Source organism: Canis lupus, chromosome 15 (assembly GCF_048164855.1).
Source record: "Canis lupus baileyi chromosome 15, mCanLup2.hap1, whole genome shotgun sequence".
Classification (NCBI taxonomy): Eukaryota; Metazoa; Chordata; class Mammalia; order Carnivora; family Canidae; genus Canis; species Canis lupus.
The window spans coordinates 52,937,138-52,959,326 of NC_132852.1; the positions used below are offsets into that span (position 1 = coordinate 52,937,138).

Here is a 22,189-nt window from a genome sequence, read left to right on the forward strand (position 1 = left end):
AAGTTCTTGTTTTCTCAGCTTAGTCTGCTGTGAGAAAATCAGCTGAGTATACAAAGTGTGAGAAAAGAAAGGTGTGAGGTGTGAGGAGCTAGGAAAAAAAGTATAAACTCATTGATCTGAAGAATAAAAGATCAAGAAACACTGAAATATTGCCAGGCAAGGTTGACAGTCCACCTGTGGTCTGTGATCAGAAATTCCAAATGAAATCACTTCTGCACAGTTGTGTGGTATTTTTTTCAGCAATGCTCAACACAGGCCCAAGGGAAGAGGCTGGGTCTGTCCAGAATTGGGGTTTTGTGGACAAAGACTAGAAAGAGAGTTGTGGATATTTACAAGGAAGTTAATATAATGATGGTTCCGGCAATTCAAGCTGCTGGATGAAGGGGCATGAAGACAGAGGAAGGTAAAAGGTAAATAAATGTTGGGGGAGGTCTCAAGGTGTTCCTATCACAGACTCAGTGGAGGCCTTAAGCCAGTGATCTGTAAGGGAATTATGCTCAAATAGTGGAATGTGCAGAATATGAAATATCCAATGTAGTATATTCCTTAACAGTGATAAGTTATAAGTGTAATAAAAGCAGGCTAAGATGGAGCAAAAGGTCATGAGAAGAGTGAGATGTGTGAGAGCAATCTTTATTCAATGAGAGCTCCAAACCAAACCTCTCTTGGTTCATTAAGTGTGAGTAGTAGGGGCTGCACTTCAACCAGAACACAAACCCAAAGCCACAGAGCCAACTGGACACTTCCAGAAACTCAGATTTGTTTCATCGTAACTTAACTATGGTCACATTCCTTACTCTTAAAAAGTGATGGCTAAATTAAGTAAGAAAGCAACGATAGATGCGTCCTGGAAAATCTAAACCAGTATGTAACATAAACTCATCTATCAATATCTAAGATATATAAAGAAAGGTGACTTCCACAAGGCTTAGGGAAGAAAAGAGAAGATAGGAACATTCGAATTAATTCAGGACACTTTGGGCAAAACTTAGCTAATAATCCTCAAAGGTCCCTGGTTCCTCTCCCCAGCGTCTACTCTTTACTCCCCCACCCCTGCAAACAATGTCCCCTCTTATACTAAAATGCCAGTGATGTCTTCAGGCTTTGACAAGTATAAACATTTTAACAATATTTATTTTAAAATTTCTGACTTTAGGGATGCTTGGTGGCTTCAGCAGTTGAGCACCTGCCTTCAGTCCAGGGCTTGATCCTGGAGTCTCAGGATCAAGTCCCACATCAGGCTCCCTGCAGGGAGCCTGCTTCTCTCTCTGCCTATGTCTCTATCTCTCTCTCTCTAAGTCTCTCATGAATAAATAAATAAAATCTTTTAAAATTAATTAATTAAAAATAATAAAATTTCTGAATTTAATAGTAAATTCAGTATACCAATTTTTTACAACAGTAAATTGATAAATTAGTAAATATTAAAAACTTTAATCATATAAAAGATAATTTTAGAAAGTAAAATTGAACTTAAAAATTAAATATTCCTAAGCCAAGAAGTTTATTTCAGATCTTTGAAGGGCACCAAAAGGAACTACTAAATATATTTCAGTTTCTCTCCCAGAGGGAAGAATAAATAACTTGTCCCACCCCTCACCCTATATTAAAAGAATTCTAGAATTACTATAACTTTAACAGGTATGTTAAAAGCAAATATAGTAGGACACAAAAAATGCAAAATTCTGAAAGCAAATTTTATAAGAATCACTTTCAACCCGTTAGTCTCTCTTACTACCTTTATTTCTCTTATAAAACTTTCCTTCATATACAAATCACCCTACTCTTTCCTAATAACAAAATGTTCAATGTTTATTAGACCAGTGCGTGTACTTTTCTGTGTTGGAGGTGGTTTTCTACAGGGGTGACAATCTGACCTTTGCTGAATAGCTTCCATCTGTAGAAGAACAGCCCCACTGCCATTTGGTGAGTGGGACAGTGACAACTTTAGCACTTTCTATTGTCTTAATCTTCTGAAATTGTTGCTTAGCTGGCTTTTTTTTTTTTTTTTTTTTTTTGGACACTTGACAAGAACAGAATTGAATTAATGACTAACCAGAATTCCGTAGGATCTGCCAAACATTCTCTTTTTTCCTCTTGGATAATGCTCCCATTTATATTCTCTACTCTTGTTGTTGGAAGAGTGGGTGGCCAAATTCTTTAAGATCTTACTGTCCTGTGGACTTCATTAGATATTCCTCTGGCTTCAAATTCTCTCCCCATTCTTCACCAAGCAATCCACACTACCTAGAGTCTTCAAAGCCCAACTCAAATTCCAAATCCTTGGTGAAACTTCACTGGATCACCCACAGAAAGTCCTTGACATTTTATTGATATACATTTCTACATATTGATATTGAGCTATTTTATATACTTTTTCCTGAACTGAGCTCAAGACTTCTCTCAGTACCAAGTACAGTGTGCCCACATCATGATCCCAGTAAATTTCTACTGATTATTAGCTGTGCAGAAAATCTATTTGAAAAGCAATACATTGTGGTAAAGCTACTTTTATTTTTAAAGTTCATTCAGCTTAAATTTTTTTAAGAATTTGGTACAAGAACTAAAGGCAACAAATGGTAAAAAGCAAAAGATCTTTCAACATAAGAATTAGTAGATTTTTCATCCTTCCTTGGATGATAGAAGGCTATAGTAATGAAATTTATTCATTTAAAATTTTCATTCCTTACAAAAGTTCTGCCTGGGTATCAAAAGTCGACCTTCTTACCCAAAGCATCAAACTGCTTACTGCAACCTCCAAAGCCCCACACTAACATGATCAGAAGGCAGGCGCTAAACCGCTGAGCCACCCAGGGATCCTCTGTTTTCAATTTTTTTAAAATGTTTTCAATTTTTTATTAATTTTGATGGTTGAGTTCTCTGGAGTCAAGTCTGCCTATGTTGGAATCCAGCCTACTCTACTTAGTAGTTGTGTCAGTTTGGGCAACTTAACTGTTTTTTGTCTTATCTGTAAAGATGGAGATAATGGTATTTGTCTCCCTCAAAAAGTTAATAAAATTAACACACATAAAATGCTTAGAATGAAACAGAACATTGGTTTTGCTGACCCAGAAACCTTATTTTGCTAACCAGTATTAGCTTAATAGGCTCATGTTCCTACTGAAAGTAAAAGGATGCCAATAGGCATTTCTACTTTTAAATTACGTTTTGTGGGGTGTGTTAGCCCTATGATACTTTATTACCAAATATCAGCTAAAGTAAAAATTTATAATTTGCATATAGGAAAATCAAATTGGTAATTAATAAAATTAACTCTGTGGTTCTGAAAAAGTCCAACTTCTGTGGACTTGCTTATATGGACTTGCTGACATATAAAGCTATTTTCATAAAATTAAGTGCTTTTGAGTGTGGCATATTTCAACTTTTGTGAAGATTCTATTTTTCACACATTAAGGCTATTTATTGGCATATTATGTGCTTAACCAATTTTAATGAGGGTTTTGCGTAAAGCGCATACTCTGAACCAAATTCCTTCAGTTCATAAAATCAGAAAATTAGACAATTTTTCCACCTCAAACAGCTGGCTTATGCTTCCTACTGTTTCAGGGTTGCCCAATTTATTTCTGACCAGCTGACAGAAACACGTATGTTACCAAGGAATTGAACAAAGAACATGAGAGAAAAATAGGGGGTTGAAGAACCAAAAGGTGTGCTCACTGGTACAAAATGTACCTCGCCACTTAAAATTCAAACTTTCTGTTAACAAGTCTTCTAATAAAACTTGTTTCAAGGTGGTAAATTTGTGAAATACACACACAAATACATTTTAAATGCTGATACATTACACTTTAAGATTTTAATTTATTTATGGGGGGCGGTGGACAGAGACCCAGGCAGAGGAAGAAGCAGGCTCCCTGCAGGAGGAGCCCAATTCAGGACTCAATCCCCAAACCCTGGGATCAGGCCCTGAGCCACGCAGGCATCCCAACACTGTTTGCTTCTTGAGTGCAAAAAACACCCTTCTGCTTGTCACTGTGTGACATCTAAGTACAGAGTAGGCAATGTAAATATGGTAAATGGATTAAATGGATCTTTACAAATAAGCACAAATAAACTGTTCTCTCATGAAGGCAATATTTTCTATTACAATGTTCTAAAGTAAGGAAAGGTGCTTTAAATTTCTGAAATACCCAAAGAGCTAAACATATTTGTCTTTCACTATCCTGTGGTCATTCCACCAGCCATTCAACCTCTTAAGCTAATACTCTCACTTCTCTTTGGCACCCTACTTTCTACCTGTCTGGCTCCATATGAGGTACGTCTGTAGAGACTAAGGGGAACTGTAATGCAAACGATGCCCAGAGGATATGCTATTTCATGGAGATAGATTATATTTCTATCTTTACCAGTGAAACAGCAAACAAATGCTGGCCCCAAAATGAATATTATGTGAAAATTTAAGAACCCTCTAAATTATCTTAGGGGAGAAAATACTTGCCATGTTGATAAAGGATAAACAGTAGCAATTTCACAGAGGTTTGCCCCACAATGTTCTTAAGTCACCAAAGGAAGAAATTTAAAAGTATGTTATCAGTATGCATATTAGTATGTGCTTCTGCCTTAATGTATTTTTGACTGATAAATTTTACCTATTAACCATAACAAGAATCATTATGTAAAATTTGCTCTAAAGCAACCTGAATCTAGAAGTACATGAAATGTTTGCTGAGTCTAGTTCCTTGCTATGAATTGCAAGACTTTAAAGTATTAACATTTCAAGAAAACTTTTTCTGAACTCTTTTAACATTTAGACTATTTGTGGCTCCCAAACCCGGCTGTGCAACAGAAGCCCCTGTAGAGCTTTTATAAGCTGCTAGGAAGCAGCTTTTCAAAAGAATGAGGAAGCTCCGTAAGAAAAGATAAAGATCTTTAAGATATGCTGGAAAGCCAGGTGCAGAACAGTCTGTATAACATGCCCCCACCCCCAACCAAGAACGTGTGCATGTTTGCAAACCCATGCTGACCGTAAGTCTGGAACAATACACAAAAAATTAGTGAAAGTGGTGCCTCAGGGAAAGAAACCGGGAATGGATGCAGAATGGAGAGGGAGAATTGCTTTTTACCATAAAACCTTCTGTATCTTTTGTCCTATGCATTGCTTATTTCTAAAAAGAAAAACACATTATTGAGCCCCACCTCAGATCTACAGGGAGAAGTTAATGGGTGGGACCCAATAATCTTTATTTTTAACAAGTTCCCCAGGTAATTCTTTTGCGGCCAGCTCAGCAAAGAAATGGTATTTGGGCACAGAGGCCAGCACAATACCTTACTCTCAGTTGTTTCCTATGAGAACTCTGTGATTCCAACCAGACTCTAAGTTCCTTAAAGACATGAGTAATATTTAATAATTCAGAATTTCCTATCCTCCACAGAATTACCTGAAGTTGGTTACATAAGAGATGCTCACGAAATATTTACTGATGGACACAAAGCAGGAATTCCAAGCACATCTAGGAGGCATTAGTTTGGGCTACTATCCTGAAGCCTGTTTAAATATGAATTTTGCAAATATAGGGGTAAAAAAAATGGATGTGAGGGAGAAAAAAATAAATAATTGATGAATTTTTCTTTTGAGATCTTATTTTGAAATGTCCATAGTTTATGGCAATGCAAAAGAATGCAGTATTCCTATTTAGGTTCAGTCACAGGTATAATCCCATTGTACGGAAAGGGTCCCTATTTGTTACAGATTTTTATATTATGACCACTTATTTTGTTTTCCTTTCATGTAGCTCCTAAGTGTCCCTATTTTGATTTCCCAAATAGAGTATCTATTTAAAGAACAGATTAAATAAATTATAAATAGAAGTAGATTTTTAAAGATGAACCAACAGCCATCAGAAACATTTCAAGCCAGTTGACAGTCCTATTTCCCACTGTGAATATGGGAAAAGGAAAGCTATATTCCTAGGGTCTAATGACACTTACAGAAGATTTAATATATTCAGGACTAAGAGATCACACCCTAGGATAAAAGATAACAGCAAGTCATAAACTTTTACATTGAAGACACTTAGTGATAAGTCAGCTACAAAAAACAGGAGTCAATGCAAACACATCTATTCCCTTCATAACCCTTCTCCTCCTGTAAAGTCTTCAGTGCCAGCATCTAACAGCAGAGACCACATTCTACCCTAAGCCAAGAGAAAAGATTACTATTAGAGAACTTCTTGTGACAGAGTCTAAAGTAGCATTCTGAGGGGGACCACTAACATCCTTAGTAAGCTTCTTCATTTTCAGTGATGGATGTATGAACTGGAATAGGGCTTTGGACCATGGAAAGCTTGACATAATTCAGAAGAAATATCCCTACATGGAATTCCATATATTACCCAGAAGATCTGGGAGAACTTCAATTAAAAATCAGAAGTATCCATCAAAAGTGAAATGGGGGCACCTGGGTGGCTCAGTCAATTGAGGATCTGGCTCTTGATTGCAGCTCAGGTCATGATCCCAGGTCCTGAGATCAGGCCCCTGTAGGGCTCTGTGCTAAGCAGGGAGTTGGCTTGAGGATTCTCTCTCCCTTTTCCCCCTGCTCAAACAAACAAAATAAATCCTAAAAAAGGGGGGTGGGGGGAATGGGTAGTCCTGAGTTGTCTAGAAAAGCTCAACAGTAAAAGACTGGACCATTCTATTTCAAAACATACAAGTAGGGTAATTTAAAACATAAAATTTGCCTTGACTAAGTTTCTCTGGCTGTGTATCTTAAGTCTCTCAAATGGCATCAGTGTTAACATTCCTTCTATCAGTTATTTATTATTCCATTTATGCACAATTTAAATTACACTTCCAGAACCATCACTTTTTGTTTCTGCTGCACTTTCACCTTTATTAGCACTTCCTCTTTTGATAACCCGGTTTTGCGATGTGTCATGTGGGTTTATCACTGAGAGACAATGAAGCAGCACAACAACATGCTTTCCTGTCTGTGTATGAACTGAAGAACAGATGCACACCTGGTTATTTACAAACAGATTCGTTGACCACGTATGGGAGAGCTGGTAGCAATGTTTGTGCTTTATGCAGTTAACATATCGTGGTCACTAAAATTTGAATTATGTTATTGGGGAACTAGTGCTATTTAACTAGTGCTGTCTTGATAGAAGAAGAAATATGTATTTGGTCTTTGTCCCTAGTTCCTAGCAGAGTGCAGAAAACCCCTGTTAATTTCCTGATAAGGGTGAAAGTAAAGCCTTTTGTTATTCATAACAAGCCGCTTTCTATGGAGCCTGAGTTTATGCTAATGGAGGGCTTCAAGATGGGGACTGGTTGTCAAAGGAGCCAACCATGGGACCACAGGGTTGTAACTTTTAGCCCCACTCCCAACTGCAGAGGAGGCCAGGATAAGTACCAGGAACTGAATTAATCACTAAGAGCCAACGGTTCAGTCATGCCTACATAATGGAACCTCTATAAAAATGAATGGGTCTGGAGCCCTTTGGGGTTGGTGAGTGCATTCAGGTGCCAGAAGAGTGGCACATCCCAAACCCCAACAGGACAGAATCTCCTGCATGTGGGACTCTTCTGGATCTTACCCTAAGTACCTTTTCATGTGGCTATTCATTTGAAACCTTTATGATATCCTTTATAATAAACTGATAATACTGTTTCCTTGGGTTCTGTAAGCCATTAGAGCAAATTATCAAACCTGAAAGGTTCGAACAGAAGCATAGGTTACCTAGGAACCCACTATTTGTGACTGGTGTCTGACATAGGGAGACAGTCTTGTGGGACTAAGCCCTTCAGGACCAAACCTTAAGTGAGTTCTGCACTAACTCCAGGTGGTTAGTGTGAGAATTGAATTAAATTATAAGACACCCAGCTGGCATCTGCAGACAACTGGGTAATTGCTTAGTGTGGAAAATCCACACATTTGGTATTAGAAGTGTTTTAAGCAGAGAAACAATTTTCCTTTACATGGTAACTGAAATCTGTGCATATCGGAACCATGCTAAGTGAGGACTGCCTGAAGAGCATTCTCCAAAAGACCATTTCTTAAACTGTCCCACAGGAGGTAAGGTTACTCACACAACAATTCCAGTCAAATAAGACCGCATAAGAATCAAGACACACCATCTCACTAGCCTAGCCACCTGAGGGTCTTCTGGGTAAAATTACCTATGTGCCACGACTACCCTTATTCACCATGCAGAGCTTCTGTCCCAGGGTAATAAGAAGTCAAAGCAACTATCCAGCTTCACAAGCACTCTTACTTTAAAAATTCTAACCTTGCCTGCCAGATCTATTTAAATGACACCTGCTAAATCCCTTTTGCATAGCTTGACTCCATTCCTGACTAGGCTCATCCTGTCACACAAATGTATCAAAATGACAGAGCAAGTAATTTAAGAAGACCTGTTGTCTGTTTCCCCACTGAAATCTTAAGTTTCTCTCCAGTTAAGAAAACACAGAAAATTAGAAGCAGTATGTAAGAGACAGCAAGAAAGTACAGCAAGGAAGGAGATGAAACACTACCAATAAATACCTCTGGTCTGAGGCAATTTAGTACACACACAGTCCGACACAGGCCAGCAGCCCATACCTACAGCAAACTAAGGTGCACGGCACTTAGTCATCAAAATTAAATAGTGCAATATTCTCTGTGAAAGCGTAATATATCCACCAATATCCTTCTACAAATAACTGACATAAGAGGAAGTATATCTCCTGAGCAACTTTTCTGAGGACATTCAACCACATTTCACAAGGAAAATCTTCAGTTATAGGAAAATTTTATTCCAGCAGACCGCATCATTCCTCAAAGATGGCAACGTGATTGCTATTTTTTGTATGCTAATTAATCTGTAAAATGTTAACACTTCATCCCAATTGTACCCATGCTAAAGGTTACTTCCAGTACATAGAATGTTTCTAGCATTTTGAAAAAGAAGGGATTCGAAAAGAATAAAGAAGGGGAGAAATAAAACAGCAGCAAACAGTTCCAGAGTAAAATCATATCATATATAAACTTAGGGCACGATATCTTTTCCAGGTAGCAGGACCAGAAAACTATTCAGTGAGGTAGGTAAGTAAGCAGCCTCCATAGTCTACTCTGCAAGTAATGTCCCTGGTGCACCTACAGGGATTGCATCTACGCAGATACAAGAAAATGAATGCACACTTATTATAGTCATTAATATGCATATATGACCATCACGTAAAAAATCTGCTATTTCATAAAGGGAATCCACATTCTACTTTCAAACCCAGTATCTCTCACTTATGATCCTTCTTCTCATTAATAATTTTCTACTGCTTTAGGGTGGAAGTCTCCAAGAAGCAGATCCTGATACACAAATCTGAGTGCAGATGCTCACATGGCAAGTGATCCCTGGTAGCACTAGTAGAGAAGTGTAAAAGTGAGACAGAAAGAAGCCATAATGCATATGTACCCTAATGAGCATTTACCCCTTTGGGGACATCTGGAAGACTATGGAGAAGGGGCATGGTCCGACCCAAGGGAAGAAGAAGCTAGGTTATTTATCCAGTTTCCCAAAAGACAATGGTTGATGGCTATCCTAGGGGCATTACCTTCCCAGCACCTCCAGCCTGCTTCAAATACAAGGTGCTGAGCTCCTACAGCTGGACAAAGTCCTCAGGCCAAGTCTCAAGTGCTTTCAGCAACAAGTCCACAAGAGATAGAGACAGATAGAAATAGAGAGGGAGGGGCACCTGGATGGCAGAAATAGAGAGGGAGGGGCGCCTGGATGGCTCTGTTGGTTAAGCGGCTGCCTGGCTCAGGTCATGGTCCCAGAGAGCCGCACGTTGGCTCCGTGCTCAAAGGGAAGCCTGCTTCTCCCTCTCCCTCTGCCCTTCCCCCGCTCATGCATGCATGCTCGCACACACGCGCTCTCTCAAGTAAATAAACAAAATCCTTAAAAAAGAAAACAAAAAAAGAAAAGAAACAGAGAAGCCAGGAGGAAAAGGGAGGTGCTCCTATAGAGCCTGCTACATAGGTAAAATTCCAGTCTAGCCAAACTACTGTGCATACCTACTTAACCTGTTCATTCTTTGTACACTACATATGCTCATCTTAATACTCATTATGAAAAAGAAATACTCATTGTGTTCACCCTTCTCCATTATTACTTCTCCACTGTCTCTGGGATAAACACCGAACAAGTATATACATAAAATACGTATCATGAGGTTAATAAGGGTAAACAGGTATGGATTAAGTAAATAATAGTAACATGTAATATTAATTAGTAAACAATATTTAACATTAATTTCCTGAACAAAAATTAAAGTTGTCCAATTTGATGAGGAAATCCGCAATTGTGTAAGGGGGAAGAACCATCACTGGACCTCAGCCATTCTCCGGAAGGAAAAATAACCATTCCTAGTGACATGTTATATATCAGTTCCAGAGATGTACATAAAAATGATGAATTTTCAAGACAAATTTTGTTCCACTACCAAGAGCAGTCTCAGCTCTGGGCTGAGCTACCATGAATCGCTTATGAGCCTGGACCGTCGTGTAGAAGAACGAAGACATGGAGCAGATGGAAAGAGGGCAATCTTTTAGACAAAAGGAATTAAAATATCTTATCTTAAGCAAAGTTCCACAGAGAAAAGTAGCACTTCAGGAACTATTTTTAAATGAAGGAAGAAATCATAGTGATGACTAGGGAATTTCCAGAGACTTGTGCTTAAGAGGAAAGTGCTACACTAAATTACATTTATGTATCTGCGTGCATGTGTGTAACAAGGGGGATGAGGAAAGGGAGCATATAGAAGGGGGGAGGTGACTTTGAGAATGAGAGAAGAAAACAAAAGAAGCAAGGATAGGGTACAAGAGATTAGGTCGCAAAGAGACCCCTAGAGGGCAATGTCCAATGTGGGGGGTGAGAGCAGGAAAAAGAAATATGAGCAGGTGGAGGTACCAGCTGTAACACTGGTTTATTATTTAGCAGCCATAACACTGTATGTGGGTAAAAGACACACTTAACACCATCTTCCTTCCTTCAAGGGATAAACTTCGTACTGTAAACGAACCCAAAATGCCTTCTATGACTCAGCCATTCACTCATTCAAGCACTATCAGGACCCCTGAAATATAAGAGTGACAAAACCAAAAAACCAAATGTCTACACTCTTGAAGCTTACACTTTATCTGGAAGAGACAGAAAAACAAACAAGTAGCTATACCATAGATGTCTGATAATAACAAGTGCTACAGAGGAAGAAGTGTCCCAGAGGCTAAGGGATTTTCTATTTTCTATCAGTTAGGGAAGGCCTGGCTGAGAAAACCTAGAGAAGTGCGGGAACAGGCCCTGGGGTATCAGAGGAAAGTGGCTCTAAGCAAAGTAAAAGCAAATGCAAGGGCCCTAAGGCAAGCCTGACCACTGTGTAGGAAACAGAAAGCAGGCTGGTGCAGCTGAAGCATGGGGGTGGGGTGGCAGGGTGGGGGGAAGCAGGGGAGGTGACATCAGAGTGCACGGACGACCTGCAGGTCCTTAGGGGCCACAGGAAGGCTTTTACTCTGGGTGAGATGGGACTCTCTGCAGGGCTTCCTACCCAAGAGGCACCAGACTTAACTCACAGTTTTAAAGTGTCACTCTGGTTTCCGTGCTAGCAGGAGGGCGAGCAGTGAGAAAGCTCCTGCAATAATCTCAATTGATACAAGGGGAGGGATGTGAAGGGATGAGATTACAAAGGTAAGCCAACAAGATTTTGCTGAAGAACTTAATGTAGATTCTAAGAGAAGAAATAAGGATGGCGCTGAAGATTCTGGCCTTGGAGGAGCTGCCATAACCAGGGCAGGGACGACTGCAGGGGGAAGAGCGCGGCTGCCAGGGAGGAGAGCTCTGGCTTCCGCTGTGGACGCGCTAGACGACAGGATGACTACTGCTCATTCGAGCAGAGACATAAATTTGGCAATTACCTATTCAAGAGGAGAGCTCAGGAGAGAGTCTCTGAAGGAGATAAAAATTTAGGAATCATCCACATACAGATGACAGCTGAAGTCATGGGATCAGATAAATGCTAGAAAAAGAGAACTACTGAGGACTAACCCTGCAGTCCTCCCACGTTAAAAGATCAGGGCGATAAGAAGGGACTGCAATGAGGAGCGAGAAGGGAAGAAGTGAAGCTGGAGAAAAACCAGCAGAGGGATTCCCCCAGAAGCCGCAAAGGGGAACTCCCTGGTACTCCAAGACTGCTACTGCTACCACTCGGTAGTAAAGATGAAAGTCCGTCCAACTGGGTTCAGAGAGAATGGACCTTAATTAGAAAAAAAGAGATAGAGGGGCACCTGGGTGGCTCAGTATTTTAAGCGCCTGCCTTCCACTCAGGTCATGATCCCAGGGTCCTGGGATCCAGCCCTGCATGAGGCTCCCTGCTCGGCGGGGAGCCTGCTTCTCCCTCTCCCTCTGCCTGCTGTTCCCCCTGCTTGTCCTCTCTCACTCTCTCCCAGATAGATAAAATCTTAAAAGAGAGACAGAACAAAAACAAAACTGGAGACAGTACACGTGGACACTTCTTTTGATGAATTTTGCTATAAAGAGAGTAAAGAAATGGGACTGCAGATGAAGGGGGAATGTCAGAACAAGGATGTTTTCTTTTTTTTTTTTTAATGAAGGTTATATACTATTTGCTAATGAGAAAAAAAATTATGGGGGGCAAGGGTGCAATTATTGAAGCCATGTACCTGAATAAACAAAAGGGAATGGGTTCTAATATATCTAAAGATAATTCCCAATGACTTGCCAGTTTCCTTTTCTTTCTGAAGCTACATTTCCAGAAACTTTCTAACTCTGAAAATAGATCTGATCTCTGCAAACTACAGCAAACTTTGGCAACTGTATCTCACATATAAATGGCTGAATGCAAGATGTGCAGCACTGACACTTCAAAAACAATGATTAGACTAAAAAGTACTAAAAAGAAAATAATATCCTTTATTTCAAGAATACATGCTATTTTGCAAAACAGATAGGCTACCTGTACTCATTTAGGGATTCCTTTTCACAGGGTGTGTATATACCCTCTAATTACTTTTTACTGATCTAGCTCAAGGTCTCCCAGAGCACAGAGTTATGCATACCTGGAGGAAGAGGAGTCAAGAAGGCTTAAAGCCCGCTAGGAGGATGATACATCTGAGAAAGTGATCTTCGAGTCCCCTCATCGTGCAGAATAAGCTAAGGTTGAGAGCAGTTCCACACACTTGCTGGGCAGGCACAGTCACCAATGAAACAGGAAGGAACGCCAGCCGAGCACCCCAGCACCACCCATCACTGAACCTGATGCGATCCAGATCCCAGATGGCACTGTACTGGCAACAAGACACGTGTATGAGAACTGAAGGCCAGGACAATTTGTCCTGCCACTGGGCTTCCTGCTGTATAAAGCCATTCTCATTTGGTTTAGTTCTATCCCTTACTTCCCTCAAAGAAAGAAACGTGTATTCTTCCCTGTGTCTGTTACTATCCTTTCATCAATCACCACCAGCCTTCTGACATCTCACATGTACGCATTTTATATGATAAAGACTCTTTATCTCAATAAATGCAGTTTTTCTCACAATTATTAAAATATGTGAGTATCGCAAACATGTGATTTAACAGATAACCTTTATTCAGGACAAAATTAAATTAAAAAAAAAACAAAATCCATTCAAAGTTGTTTTAAAGAAAAATGCTAAATAAATATTGCATTACAGAGATATATTAGAAACCATGATGGTGGTGAGGAAACAAAAAACCACTGATGTGGTGGAGAGGAAGAGCTAGAAAGGGTCACCCACATCCTAACATCACTTGATCTTAAAGTCCTCAGAAGTTTGTGTCTCAGTCTTCCTATGCTCTGTCCAAAGAGACAAAAGAACTGCTCAGAGCACTGGAACTGGTGAATGACCCATGCAGGAGGCCTGGGGCCAGGAGTAAGGCTGCAAACAAGCACTCTGCAACTGGCAGGAAGTGAGTAAGTTCCCTGGGTAGGGTCACACTCCTGAAGAGATGGGCAGCCCCAACAAGGTGATGCCAAGAGAAAGACATATACAAAAGGCTCCGGAGAATCAATTCCAACAAGGGGTTCATGGAATGAGGACACTGAGAAAAAAGTTTCACCTCAGGGGCTCTGATCTCCCCTACCTCCAGCTGGTTGCCCAGAGAGAGGCAAGAACAAAAAAATTAGGGAGCAGAGTCCAGCACTGACTACCTGGCATTTGGATGGATGGAAAAGCAGGTCTAAGGAAAGAATTACCTGAATCAAACAGAAGAGACTCTGCTCTCCAGTAACCATGGGATCTGATCCTTTGATACACAGAAAATAAGGACAGGCTAGCAAAAAAGTAAAGAAAATGATTCAAGGAACGAGGCACACAGAAATTAGCTTTAAAAAAAGTACTGAAATAGAAGGAATGTAAGAGAGAAATATGACTCAGACCCGTGACAAGTTAAATTAAGTAAAAAGACTTAAATTCCTCTAATCTGCAGATAAAACTATTTATACCCCAAGATTCCTTCAAAAAGCGGAAAAGTAAAAAGGAGGGACCACATGTCTCCAGTGTAGTGTGTGTGATAGGTGAGGCATTGCGGGAGTTCACAGAGAAGAGGAAAAACCCATGACCCCACAAAGCAGTCTCTGGGGGAGAAGGCTCTAATGTGGTCACCCCAGAGAGTCTCTGACATCACAGATGGGAAGTGGCCAGAAAGCCGCTGCTTCCAGGGTACCTTGTGTCCCATACTTTGTTACTCACTAAACCGCTTTAGGACTCTATCCAACTGAATCATTGTTCTGACTTTAGTTCACAGTGGGGTGGTTTTTTTTTTGTTTTGTTTTGTTTTGTTTTGTTTTGTTTTTTTCAGTCTGTGGAGTTCTTGAACAGTGAGAATATCCCCAGGATCTCCAGGCAGATCCCCAGGACTGTTTAATCTTCGTTTTTTTTTTTTTAATATATTTATTAATATAAAGTATCCATAAGACACTACATAAATCAAAAGAACCAGAGTGGACATCATTCCAATTTCTTTGTCAAACAGTGACCGCTTATCTGACATTAAAGCTTTTGCACATTAAAAAAAACACTGAATTATCTACAATGGTATCTCCCAGCTTGAACAATGTCGTAATTTAACCGCACATGATGTCAGACTGTTATGATTACTAACTGATAAACAGGAGTCAATACCAGAGGTCTGAAATTTGTGTGTTTTGTGCTCAAGGAAAACTAGACTTCTAAATTACAGAAGATAAGTTCTCCACTTTTTCACAAAACATTCTCAAAGTGTTTTACTCCCCCTCCCCAAAATAAAATACAAATGAGATATGTCATTGTATGTTCTTTAACATTGATTTCTGATGTATTAGAATTAGAGATGGACAGTCCTTCCTCGTGGGGGCTGTGTTGTGGAGGATATTTAGCAGCATCCCTGCCCTTTACCTACAGGATTCCGGTAGCAACACCTCTGCCCTCAAAAAAATGTTTCTAGACATTACCAAGCATCTTCTGGTGGGAGATGAAACCCATCCAGTTGAGAACTACTGCTACAGATTAAAAGACTTACAACATATGAACTAATCACAGTGTGTAGACTATTTGGATCTTGATTCAAGGAGCAGAAAAAGTAATGACATTTTGAGACATTTGGAAATTTGAACAATATTTCATGATTTTAAGGAATTGGCAATTACTTTTGATTGTGGTAATAATATTTTTCTAAAAGAGGCCTTATCTTACAGACATATGTGCTGAAATATGCAAATATGCAGAAATATAATGATATTGTCACAAATTTGCTTCAAAATAACTAACTGTGGGGTTGCCTGGCCAGCTCAGTCAGTAGAGCATGCAACTCTTGATCTTAGAGTTCTAAGTTCAAGCCCCACGTTGACTGTAGAGATTTCTTTAAAAATTAAAAATCTCAAAAAACCAAAAACTAAATACAATAGAAGGAGGAGGGTCAACTGAAGCTAGACTGCTCATGAATCAACAATCACTGAAGCAAAGTGATGGTTAACCTGGGAGTACATTATACTATTCAGTCTACTTTTGTGTATGTTTAAAATTTTCTCAGAAAAACATTAAAATTAAAGTCAAAACCATCATGGTAGCTAGCAGTACTCAGCTGAATGACAAACCAAACCAGTAATTCAATCTTGATAACAATCAACCGATTCCCACTAACCATGAATACTTGTTCCTATACACACAGAGGCACCCAAGCTAATCTACTAAAAGAAAAAAATCCTCATTTTTTTATAAAACAAATTAAAAGAAATAAACTCCCAGGATACCTCAAACCCTTGGGGTTCACAAAACACAGGTTAGAAAATGCTGCTTTAGAAAAATTCCTGGATCATTAAAGATTCCTATTATATTTACATACATATATATACACATTACTTGCTCAGTGTTTTTTTTTTTTAAGATTTTATTTATTTATTCATGACACACACACACAGAGGCAGAGACACAGGCAGAGGGAGGAGAAGCAGGCTCCATGCAAGGAGCCCGATGCGGGACTCGATCCTGGGACCCCAGGATCACACCCTGAGCCAAAAGTGGACGCTCAACCACTGAGCCACCCAGGCATCCCTTGCTCTGTGTTTATGTGTTCCTCTATGTCAGTTCTATTTGTCAATTTTTTACACTAAAAATGACCAAAAGTAGCATTATTTTTTTAATTTATTTATTTATTAAAGATTTTATTTATTTGAGAGAGTGTGCAGGTGGGAGATGGGGGCAGATGGAGAGAGAGAGAAGCCGACTCTCCCCTGAGCTGGACTCAGGGCTCAATCCTGGGATCAAGACCTGAGCAGTCGTTTAACCAACTGAGCCACCCAGGTTCCTCAAGCAGTGGCCATTTTAAAATTTTGATACAGAATAACATTTTTAAACTTAGACACAAAGCATCACCAGAATACAACTTAAATATCCAAGTGAAGCATGTAGTGAAAAATATTTTTACCTGAGGCTGTTCACAGCAGCTATCTCCACCACTATTTAATACTGTAAGGGATATAAGCCTGTGAAATTAAATGTAAGAGAATTCTTGGGTATTAAGTGTAAGAGAATTCATTTAGAGGCAGAATTGGAAAAAAAAAATAGAGGCAGAATTGGTAAGGAAGCAAAGAAACCTATTTGCATATGATAGGAACCTCCAGTGAACTGATGATACAGCTAACACTAACAATTCTTTTGGTAAAATAGCAGAAAAGTAAAGTAACAATGAAAAGTCAAATCGTCATATATACGACCAATAACCAATTAGCAAGCAAATAATAGAGAAAAGCTCATTTATAATAGTAACAAAGAAAACAATATATAGGAATAAACTAACACATTTGCAAAATCTATAGAAAAAATTTTAACATATCTGAAAGTCACTAGATTTAAATAAAGAGGCATCCCTGTTCTTGGATAAAGACTCAACATCACAGAAAGTCAATTTTCCCTAAATTAATCTAGAAATTCAATTTAATACCAATAAAATATTGAGAAGCTTTTTTTAAAAGTTTTAATTTTGGGATCCCTGGGTGGCGCAGCGGTTTAGTGCCTGCCTTTGGCCTAGGGCGCGATCCTGGAGACCCGGGATCGAATCCCACGTGGGGCTCCCAGTGCATGGAGCCTGCTTCTCCCTCTGCCTATGTCTCTGCCTCTCTCTCTCTCTGTGTGACTATCATAAATAAATAAAAATTTTTTTTTAAGTTTTAATTTTAATTCCAGTTAGTTAACATACAATGTTATAGTAGTTTCAGGTGTACAACGCAGTAATTCAACACTTCCATAAATCACCCTGTGCTCACCGGGACAAGTGCCCTCACCTATTTCATCCATTCCCCGACCCTCCCTCCCCTCTGGGATTGTTCTCTATAATTAAGAGTCTATTTCTGGCTTTAAAATATCAACAAGCTTTTAAAAATTTTTTTAGTCAATTGAGACAGAAGATGCAAGCACGGGAGCGGGGAGAGGGGCAGAGGATAAGGCAGAGGGAGAAAATCTCAAGGAGACTCCACACTGAGCTCAGAGCTCTACTGAGGGCTCAATCCCACGACCCTGAGATAATGACCTGACCTGAAACCAAGAGTCCAACGCTCAATCGAGCCACCCAGGTACCCCAAGATATCAACAAGCTTTTAATGAAATTAGGCAAGTTGCTACTATTTTTTCATATGGAAAAATAAACCCGCAAGAACAGCCAGAAAAACACTGAAAATAACAGACTACAAGGTTGAGACTTTCAAGTTTTACCAGACTTCAAAACATACAATAAAAGCCTCCATAATTAAAAGTGTGGTAGTGATACAAGAGTAAATAAACAGATCAGTGGAAAAGAACAGAAAGTGCAGAAACTGATCCAAGTATAGAGAATTTCAGCTATGACAAAGGTGGCATGTCAAATTACTGGGGTAAATATGAGTTAAAAAAAAAAAGATTTATTTATTTGAGAGAGCAAGCAAGCTAGAGCAAGGCACACATAGGCAGGGGAAGAGCCAGAGAGAGAAGGGGAGGAGGAGGAGAGGGACAGGGGAGAAAATCCCAAGCAGAATCCACCCGTAGCACAGAGTCCAAGGCCAGGCTCCATCCTAGGATCCTGAAATTATGGCCTGAGCTGAAATCGAGTCAGATGCTCAACCAGCTGAGCCGCTAAATATGAGCTTTGTAATAAATAGTGCTGGGACAGTCAGGAAAATTTATTTAGGAAAAAAATTAAATTACATCCCTATTTGATACCATACACAAGAATAAATTCCAAATGGATTAGGGATCTAGATGTAAAAGAAAAAAAAAGAGAAAGAAAAGAAAGAAAAGAAAAGAAAAGAAAAGAAAAGAAAAGAAAAGAAAAGAAAAAAGAAAAACAGAACCATACAAGTTCTAAAAGAAAATACAAGTAAAAATCCTCTTTAACCTTGGGGTAGAGAAAAGCTTGCTAATCATGACTCAAAATCCAGAGCCAATAAAAGATTGATAGATAGGACTACATAAATATGTTTTAATTTGCATGGCAAAGAAAAAAAAAAATCACCAAGACAAAACGGAAAAAAAAAAAAAAAAAACAACTACAAACTTGGAGAGAATATTTATATATGGCATAAAGGCCCAGTAGCCCTAATGTAAAGAACTCCAGGAGAGCTCTTTAAAAAAGAATCAGAAAAAATAATAATAAAATAAATAAATAAATAAATAAATAAATAAATAAAATTAAAAAATAAGAAAAAGTTATAAACAGATTTTTTAAAAAAAGAAAGAAAATGGCTCTCAAATATATGAAATGTTCAAACTCACTTGTAATTAGAAAAATGCAGATTAAAACATAAAATATTTTTCACCTATCAGATTGGCAAAGATTAAAAGATAAGAAAACAGTCTGATAGCAAGAATATGGGGAAAAACATGCATCCGTACCCTGTTGGTGTAAATGCAAACTGGTCCAAGCATTCTGGAGGGAAATCTGATAATCTTAACAAAACAACAGATGCACTTATCTTTCGACCAAGTAATCCCACTTCTAGGAATCTAACCTGAATACACCTCCAACAATATGAAAATACACATACACAAGGTTGTACTTTTTTAGTAGTTATCTGCAATTGCAAAATATTATAAACAACCTAAATGCCCATACACAAGAGAATGGATGAATAAAATAGAGAACGTACACATGAAGGAGTATTATACAGCTATTAAAAAGAATAAGGAAGAGCTCTATGAGCTGACATGAAATGTTTTCCTGTATATATTATTGGGGGGGGGGAGCAAATAAGAGTACTTATCAGAAGCTACCCTTTTGTAAAGGAAGTAGATTAAAGAAAATACACATTTATCTGCCCATCTGTGGGAAAAGAAACAAAAACTCCACACTGAATAAACCAGAAACTAAAGAGAAGTGGGTGGCAAAGGGATGGAAAGGCACTGGAGAGATGAAGAGGGTATGACACTTCTTCATATACCTTTTCATATATAACCCTAACTACTTAGAACCCTGGTATTATTTTACATACTCTACATATAAACCAATAATTAAAACTAATCAGGATGTAGGAGGAATCCAAAATGCAACAAATAAACCAAACATTATTACAAATAAGTGATATAATACCCTAAACTGGGGAAGAAAAGAACAGAACCTAGGTTAAGTGTGGAAAAAGTGTCTTACTAGCTGTTATAGCTATCTGAAAATTATAGGCTAGATATTACCGATATTTATTAGATATAGTAAGGCTAAAGATATTATAGATATAAGGCTAAAAACAAAAAGAACCATAAAGAAATACTGTAATTTAGTTAAAAATTTATTACAAGGGTATGAGTTAGCAATTCTAGAACTACTTTATGTATACACTAGGATGGAACAAAACATAACTCTATTGTAGATAATTAGAGCTAAATTTCTCAGTGTTGGACAAAACAGTTACAAGTAAGGAAAGGGGGAAGGCTAAAATGAACCATGTGGTATTGGATTAGAAGCAAAGTCATCACTAGAAAACTCTTAAGTTTTAAAACATACAAGTATATAGAACAGAAACAAAGATGTGTCTGCAGAGTAAATTTCTTAGCTCTGTCCACAGAAAACGCCTGCAGCAATGAACCCTCTAATGCCAGGCCTCGGTTTCTAAAAACCATTCTCCAATAAAAGGAACCAGAGCTCACAGAAACACATACTAAAATCATCCAGGTTACCATTAAATCATACTTTAATTAATGGGAAAAATTATAGTGTTAATATTAGTGGAAAAGTAAGTAAACAATTACTATATTAATAAAACATCACTTCCAAAAAGAATCAGAAACTTGGTAGCAGCTGCAAGATCACCACTGGCCAACTGCTCAAAACCTGTGCAAATTATTGTGGAGTTGAATTGCTCAAACCAACCAGTTTGCTTTATAATCAAATTCCCCTACACCTGTTCCATTATTCTTAAGCTCCCACTTCAGATCATCAAATATAAAGGCATTCTTTCCCCTTGGATATTCAGTAAACTCAATTTCATACGTAAGAACACAGGATAGGAGAGCATACCAAGCAGAAATCTGCCCCAAACTGAAGTTAAAAATTTTAAAAAAGCTTGATGAGAGAACTATATGTCACTGCTTCCAAGCAGCTTGAGATAAGACTCCCACATCAAATCAAATTTTGTTCAAATAACAAGATCCAGTAAGATCCATATGTCTATATATATATACACACATACACATATATGTGTATATGTGTATATATATATCTATAAAATACACATATACTTGTATTAAGTGAAACACATGAAAATAATACTCCTATTTTTTCTTATGATAAACTGTTACTAAAAAAAAAAAAGATATCGAGAGGCACCTGGGTGGCTCAATTGGTTTTGGCTCACGTCATGATCCCAGGGTCCTGGGATGGACCCTTGCATTGGGTTCCCTGCTCAGCGGGGAGCCTCCTTCTCCCTGTCCCTCTGTCACTCCCCTGCCTTACGCTCTCTCGCTGTCAAATAAATAAAATCTTAAAAAAAAAAAGATACTAAGAAATTCTAGTCCTGTTCTGTTACAGGAAGATATATGTTCACCTAGTAAGTTTATGTCGTAACACTAAAAGTAATTTCATCATTACAAGGAAATGTATATAAAATCAATTTTAAAAATATTTTAACCCTAATTTAAAAAATAAAAATACATTCCAATAAGAAATCCATTGGAACAAATCTGAAAACAGAGTTAAATTATAAAACTTCTCAAATATTTTATAAATACTGTTCCCAAAGCAGTTATGACCATTTTTAACATATTCACGCTAGACAATAACCTAATACAGAACAAAAACAAAAGTATATTGGTTCTAGATGTACCATTCTCTCTGGAACCCTGCTGCATCTGTTCCACCTATGCCCCTTCACACCCCAGGATAAAGACAGACAAGGGAGAAGAAAGCCAGTACCACCTACTACTGGTCGAGAGAGTGAGCTCAGGAGTCAGCGACCTGAATGAAGTCAGATCGGCTAGCTCTATATGACCTTCTAGCTCTGTAACCCTGGGAGAGTTACTGACCTCTCTAACCCTCAGATCCCATCTGCAAAATAAGGACAATAATAACACTTACCCAGCAAGGTTAAGAAATAGAAGTTGAGAAATAGATGAGCTAATTAATACATCTAACACAATCAGAACAGTACCTCACACTTGGTGAGTAAGTGTCTGTGTGAATTCCAGGACTCTAGAGTGACTACCTCAGAAACTGCTACCCAA

At 38.5% G+C, this 22,189-nt stretch overlaps 1 protein-coding gene across 2 annotated transcripts in view; it reads right to left on the bottom strand.

Moving 5' to 3' along the window:
• KDM7A (lysine demethylase 7A) overlaps positions 1-22,189 on the bottom strand; it is a 77,282-nt gene that overhangs the window by 49,722 nt on the left and 5,371 nt on the right. Inside the window, exon 1 of one of the 2 annotated variants that reach the window (XM_072777423.1) lies at positions 13,070-13,220. The exons of the other annotated variant lie outside the window; for it this stretch is intronic. The gene's annotated coding sequence lies outside the window, so the exon portion shown is untranslated. Of the gene's footprint in view, positions 1-13,069; positions 13,221-22,189 lie in introns of those variants that run through there. 2 annotated transcript variants of the gene reach the window in all.